Source organism: Podarcis cretensis (assembly GCF_951804945.1).
Source record: "Podarcis cretensis genome assembly, chromosome: 9".
In the NCBI taxonomy this organism is placed as follows: domain Eukaryota; kingdom Metazoa; phylum Chordata; class Lepidosauria; order Squamata; family Lacertidae; genus Podarcis; species Podarcis cretensis.
The window spans coordinates 5,562,275-5,569,730 of record NC_137178.1 but is presented as its reverse complement, the minus strand read 5'-3'; positions in this window follow the sequence as shown (position 1 = coordinate 5,569,730).

Here is a 7,456-nt window from a genome sequence, read left to right as displayed (position 1 = left end):
AGGCAGGATAATGAATTGCTTCATGGCAACGGCCGAGTCTTGCTTTTGGAATCCATTTCCAAGCCTCCAAAGGAAAGCAGCCATCTTTGCCCCAGCGCTGAAGATTTGTATGAAACGAAAAGAAGGCGATGTCCAGATAACATGGCTTATTACTTGCCATGGAAACTCGAGAGAGGCTAATTTTGCCTGCCTTCCGAACTGCGAGCAGCTGGGGAATGGGGGTGTCCGAGAGGCGTGAAAAGGAAGAAGTCGCCCATTGTCTGACATTGCTGCCACTTCGTTAACGGGTTGCATGAAACATTTCTCTTATTTAATGAGAGGCAGAGCTCGGAGCTGACTCCATGCCAACGAATGCACACAGGTCAGAAGCAATGAGGGATCGCAGGCAGGAGGCAAGGACTAACCGCTTGTTCATTAGTTGGTCTCTTGTGTCGCCAGGCAGAAATGTATCACCTGCAAAAGCAGGTCCAGACCTTCCAAGTTTTCCAGAGACAGTCCTGGATTTACAGAAGCCGTCCCAGTTTCTGATTTGATCCCAGAATGTCCCGCTTTTCAATGGACATTCCTATTTTCATCAGAGACATGTTGAAGGATTTGACCTCCAAGCCATCTGAAGGCAACTCTGCATAGGGAAGTTTTTGAGTGTTTACTGTTTTATTATGTTTTTACATACACTGGAAGCTGCTGACAGTGGCTGGGGCAACCTAGGTATATGGGCAGGGTGAGAAGAAGAAGAAGAAGAAGAAGAAGAAGAAGAAGAAGAAGAAGAAGAAGAAGAAGAAGAAGTAGAAAATAATTTATTATTTATACCCCGCCCATCTGGCTGGGTTTCCCCAGCCACTCTGGACAGCTCCCAAGAGAACATTATTATTAATAATAATAAAGCAATAAAACATTAAAAACCACCCTAAACAGGACTTCCTTCAGATGTCTTCTAAAAGTCGAATAGTTGTTTATTTCCTTGACATCTGATGGGAGGGCGTTCCACAGGGCGGGCGCCTCTACCAACAAGGCCCTCTGCCTGGTTCCCTGTAATCTCACTTCTCGCAGGGAGGGAACCGCCAGAAGGCCTTCAGCGCTGGACCTCAGTGTCTGGGCAGAATGATGGGCAGATGCTATACTGGGCTGAGGCCATTCAGGACTTTAAAGGTCAGCACCAACACTTTGAATTGTGCTCGGAAACGTACTGGGAGCTGATGTAGGTCTTTCCGGACTGGTGTTATATGGTCAGCTACTCTCAGTCACCAGTCTGGCTGCCGCGTTCTGGATTAGTTGTAGTTTCCGGGTCACCTTCAAAGGTAGCCCCACATAGAGCACATTGCAGTAGTCCAAGCAGGAGATAACCAGGGCATACACCATTCGAGTCTGCGGGCAGGTAGTGTCTCAGCCTGCGTACCAGATGGAGCTGGGAGACAGCCGCCCTGGACACAGAATTGACCTGTGCCTCCATGGACAGCTGTGAGTCCAAAATGACCCCCAGGATGTGCACCTGGTCCTTCAGGGACACAGTTACTACTACTACTACTACTAATAAGTATAACAATTATAATAATGGAACAGGGCATCCCTATTTTCATCAGAGAAATATTGGAGGGTATGCAGGTCTAATGAGTGCTCAGGGCCAGTAAGGGTTTGTTCCCAGTAGGTCTGATCAAGAAGCATCACTGGACTTAATCAGACTTACTGGGAACAAAAGGAGAGCCCTGCTGGGACGAAAAACATCCCTCTTTTCCCAGGCCTTTGGCTTGATAAAATCAGCAGTGAACTAAAAACAGATGAAAACATGCATCCACATTCTACATGTCTGGCTAGGCTTCTCCAAACAAAACTATTTTTTACGGAAATATTGCCAAAAAGAGTACAGTGAAGGAGCCTGCCTGATGTCCATCGACAGGGAGTTCCGAAGCAATTAAAAGATCGATTTCTTACAAATATGTAACAGGCACCTGTAACAGGGCCACTTTAACAGATTGAAGCATTTGAATGAGCATAAAAGAGGTGAGTAATCGTTTTGAAACATCCTGAAGGCAGGTGTGATCTATAAAGCTGCAAATTCCGCTTTGCACAACACACACACACACACACACACACACACACACACACACACAATTTACCTGCCCATCTTTCCTTCAACACGTTGGCATCCTCTGCATTTCTGAGAACCATCCCAGAACCAAAGACGCGCAGCAGGAGAGTCACCAAGTTGAATTCTGAGAATCCTCTGGAAAAACAATCTCTCAAAGGACCTGTTGATGGCATTTTACCATTGTATTGTGGAGAGTGTATTAACTTATGGTCTGTGTGTGTGGTTTGGGAGCTGCACGGTCAGGGGAAAAACAATGCTGTCCAGGGTTGTAAAGACTGCGGAGAGAATAATTGGGTGTACTCTTCCCACCTTGGATCAAATCTACGCTTCCAGGTGCCATAAGAAAGCTACAGAGATAGTGCAGGATAGTGCGCACCCCGGAAATGATCTCTTTCAGATTCTGCCTTCTGGAAGAAGGTACAGGGTTATAAAGACTAGGACTAGCTGCCTGAGAGAAAAGTTTCTATCCAAATGCAATTTTGCTTTTTTAAACGCAGTGTAAGGTAGTCTCTATGGGACGCGGGTGGCGCTGTGGGTTAAACCAGTAGGTCTAGCATAAATGAAAGTAAAGTAAGCTTGGAAGCTGCGCTGTAGCGGCAGCTGAGCCACGCACGGTGCCATTTGGCCTGAAGGTGGTCCTTGCTTGAACCACGTGCCCTGGGACTGAGTTTGACGTCTCTGTCGCTGACAACTCCATGGTGAGTCAGTTTTCCCGAGGGTGTGTTTATTGGAGCTCCTCTGCAGGGAAGCGTGTGAATGGTGTATGAAATAGGTTAAAAACAGTAAAAGCTAGTGAGCAGGTAATAATAATAATAATAATAATAATAATAATAATAATAATAATAAATTTATACCCCGCCCTCCCCAGCCAAGACCCGGCTCAGGGCAGCTAACACCAGGTATAAAAACAATTGATTAAAATACAACTTAAAAACAAGATTAAAATACAACATTAAAATGCAGCCTCATTTCAGTAGAAACTCAAATCAAAAACTTTTGGGGATGAAAACATCCAATCTTCACCAAGGCCAACTATCTAGACTGGTCCTACATGGGTCAGAAAAAAGCCAGGGAAGTCCCCAAATAGGAGTTCCATCACAGGAGGAGAAAGGAAAAAAGAAAGAGGGGGAGGGAATCAAGTTGATTCCAAGCCAAAGGACAGGCGGAACAACTCTGTCTTGCAGGCCCTGCATTAAGAAATCAGATCCTGCAGGGCCCTGGTCTCATGAGACAGAGTGTTCCACCAGGCTGGGGCCAGTGTTGAAAAGGCCCTGGCTCTGGTAGAGGCTAATCTGACTTCCTTAGGGCCCGGGACCTCTAGGGTGTTGCTATTTATGGACCTTAAGGTCCTCCGTGGGACATACCAGGAGAGGCGATCCCGTAGGTACGAGGGTCCTAGGCGGTGAAGGGCTTTAAAGGTCAAAACCAGCACATTAAATCTGACCCTGTACTCCACTAGGAGCCAGTGCAGCGGAAAAGCACTGGATGAATATGCTCCCATGGCAGGGACCCCATGAGGAGCCTCGCTGCAGCATTCTGCACCCGCTGGAGTTTCTGGGACTAGTGAGCAGCTAGTGAGCAGGTAAAACTACCTTGTTTTGAGTCAGACCATTGGTCCATGTAGCCCCACAATATGAACTTTGACATAGGGTGGTTCTCTAAGGTAGAGCTGGGGTGTTAGTGTACTGTGAAAAATGGGTTAAATTACACCATGACTGGGCTCATGGGCTCATGTCTTGAGGAGCACATCCCCCACATCTGGATGTTCAGAGATAAGATACCAGGTGCATTGGGTTACCATAGCAACACCGGTGCCATCAGATATATGACTTGCTGAGCCTTTCACCTTCCCAAGTTGTTGGCATCCATCTGTCTCGGGAGACAATGGAGGGGTGCGCCTTTGGGGGGGGGGAGTCAAACCACTGCCGTGGCTGTAGAGACTGATGCAGGAGAGACATGTTTTGTTGCAGCTGGGGCAGGCAAGTTTGTTGTCATCGTCCCCCGTCCAACAATTTGTAGTCTCAGGTAAAGGCACAGCCTGAAACATTCTTACTCCAGAGCTTTTTAAAAAAAATGAGCTAAAGGGAAGCATTTTAAGAGTTAGAGGATTGCAGCATGGAAATTTGTGCGTGTTCTTCTGCAGATCCCATGAACGTCAGCGCACACCAGGCCAAATCCTGGCCAATGTAGATTCATTGGATTCCAATCAAGGTTTGATTTTGTCCACTAGCAACCCCATGGAATAGGGGAAAAAGCTTACATGAGTCTACAGTGCAGAATACAAATACAGAATAAATAATAATAATAATAATAATAATAATAATAATTTATTTATACCCCGCCCATCTGGCTGGGGTATAAACAGTAGTCTATTAAACATTAAAAGCTTCCCTAAACAGGGCTGCCTTCAGATGTCTTCTAAAAGTCTGGTAGTTGTTCTCTTTGACATCTGGTGGGAGGGAGTTCCACAGGGCAGGTGCCACCACTGAGCAGGCGCTCTGCCTGGTTCCCTGTAACTTGGCTTCTTGCAGTGAGTGAACCTCCAGAAGGCCCTCGGGGCTGGACCTCAGTGTCCGGGCAGAACGTTGGGGGTAGAGACGCTCCTTCAGGTATACTGGACCGAATATCCATAGGATGACTCAAGCTGCAGATTCCCACAGACTGTTGGATAGCTCAGGCAGTAGAGCATGGGACTCTTAATCTCAGGGCTGTGGGTTCGAGCCCCACATTGGGCAAAATGCATTGCAGTGGGTTGGACTAGATGACCCTCGTGGTCCCTTCCAACTCTACAATTCTCTGAAGCAAGAATGCCCAAAGGCTAGAAGACCCTGCAGAATCCAGATGGATCTATCCATTCACCGGGACTTGAGTTTCCTCTGCAACCAGTAGGTGGCAGATGGGAAGCCGGATGATTAAAGCAAGGAACCCAACAGAAGGAAGAAGCAAAAAATTATAGATGTGGATGCCCTGTAGTGGATTGTAGGGCCCATTTATGTTAATTGGGCAAGCAGCCTGGATGTGTTGCGTCCTTTGAGGCTGTCAGGGATCTGCCGCAGAAGATATTTGTGTCCTCCTCATCTCAGTTAGATGGTTTGCACCACGCACTTTAAAAATTATTGTAGTTCCATAGCTAATAGAACTTCTGTGTTCAGAAGCCGTCTGCTACTTCTGAATGTCTTATTTATTTATTTATTTATTTATTTGGTTTTTCAAATTAAAATTTTACAGAGATATATCCAACATAAATATCCAACATAAATCGTAAAAACATAAAAACTTCCACCCTCCCCTTTGTGGGTCCAATTATTAATCATTTCCTCCCACATCTTTTATGATAGTCCAAATCTTTTACAGTGGTACCCCTGGTTGAATACTTAATTCGTTCCGGAGGTCCGTTCTTAACCTGAAACTGTTCTTAACCTGAAGCACCACTTTAGCTAATGGGGCCTCCTGCTGCCGCCGCGCCACCAGAGCACGATTTCTGTTCTCATCCTGAAGCAAAGTTCTTAACCTGAAGCATTATTTCTGGGTTAGCGGAGTCTGTAACCTGAAGTGTATGTAACCTGAGGTACCACTGTACATCTCCACTGTGTCCAGAATTCACCCTTAAACTACCAGGGATATTCCAATCCTACTAATGATTTTTACAATGGTCTTTAAGATAAGTTATACATTTTCCCCATCCTTTAATAAAATTTTGGTCTTCCTGATTTCCGACTTTTCCGGTCATTTTAGCCATTTCAGCATAGACCCATCTACTTCATCTGCCATTCTTCTCTGGTAGCGACTTTATCTTCTTTCCATCTCTGGGCCAGTAACATCCATGCAGCCGTGGTCGCATACATAAAAAGTCTTTTCTGCTCCCTTGGGATTTCAGTGCCTAGAATTCCTAAAAAGAAGGCTTTAGGTTTTTTTTAGCAAAGGTTTTTTTAAACATTTTCCCCCCAACTCATTATATATCATTTCCCAAAATCCTTTTGCTACCTTACAGATAGCATTCAGAAGGAACTACTTCTGAATATCAGTTGCTGCAGACAAACAAGGAGGAAGGGCACTTGTCGTTATAACCCTGTATGTGAGCTTACAAAAACCTCTAGTTGTACCAGGATTGTGGGACAGATCAAGACTTTGGTCGGATCCTGATGGAGTCGGCTGTTTTGCTAATATAAAACACAGCTCTTTATGCCTGTGCTGGCTTCTTCCTCTTCTTTTTAAAGAAGCTTTTAAACTTTTGTTTTTGTTTTTTATAATAATATTTATTCAAAGTTTTAAGAATTACAAAAAGAAAAAGGAACAATACAAAACACAAAAAGAAAAATACAACAACCACTGAAAAAGCAAAAAGAAATAAAAAAAGAAAAAATACATTCACTTAAAAATAAAAAAACAAAAAACCCTGATTAAACCTTTCCATAACTTTCTTCCTTTACTTGTTTCCTTGACCTCCTCTCACCTCCCAATTTTGTATTCCAATTTAAATCGTTATTTCAGCAAATCCTTCCAACCTTATTTTCATTTAAGTAATTTAATATAATATATTACAATTTAACGTCCTCTCTTTCGTCAATTTCATCAAATCATCTTTACTTAATCCTTTATGTCATTTCAACCAAAACTGCCTAATTTTCTTTTTCCAACATCTTTCTAACAGTCCTTAATTTTACAATATTTTTGAAGATATACTTTAATTTTTTTCCAATCTTCTTCCACTGACTCTTCTCCTTGGTCCCGGATTCTGCCAGTCATCTCAGCCAAGAAGCTTTTAAACTTTTGTTTAAGAATCAAAAAGAAATCAGAAGCTGAGCATTCCTCAATTGCATTTTTTTACAAAAGCACATTATATATGAACCATCAGGAGACCTGCAGGTACGGGGGGGGGGTCAGTATACGACAACCCTGTGAGGTAGCTTAGACTGAGAGGCAGTGATTGGCTCAGCCTCTTTTTTTAAAAAAGCTTTATTAGAACAATACATACAATACATTTTACAAAAACAAAACACAACGAACAAAACAATAACAAACCGAAACACCAGAAACATCACATGTTCTCTTGACTTCCATTCATCCCCTTCATTTTTCACTTCACACTTTTATATTTCTTCTTTCTAAATATTTAAAATCACGGTATTATTTCTTCCTCTATTGTCTTGCAAGATTCAGTCCAGACCCATCAAAGCATTTAGATTTTTACAGTACTGTTTTATATACTCTCTAAAGCAGCAAACTTTTCCAGCAGGGGGCCAGTCCACTGTCCCTCAGACTTTGTGGTGGGCTGGACTATATTGGAGGGGGGGAAATGAACGAATTCCCATGTCCCACAAATAACCCAGAGATGCATTTTACATAAAAGAACACATTCTACTCATGTAA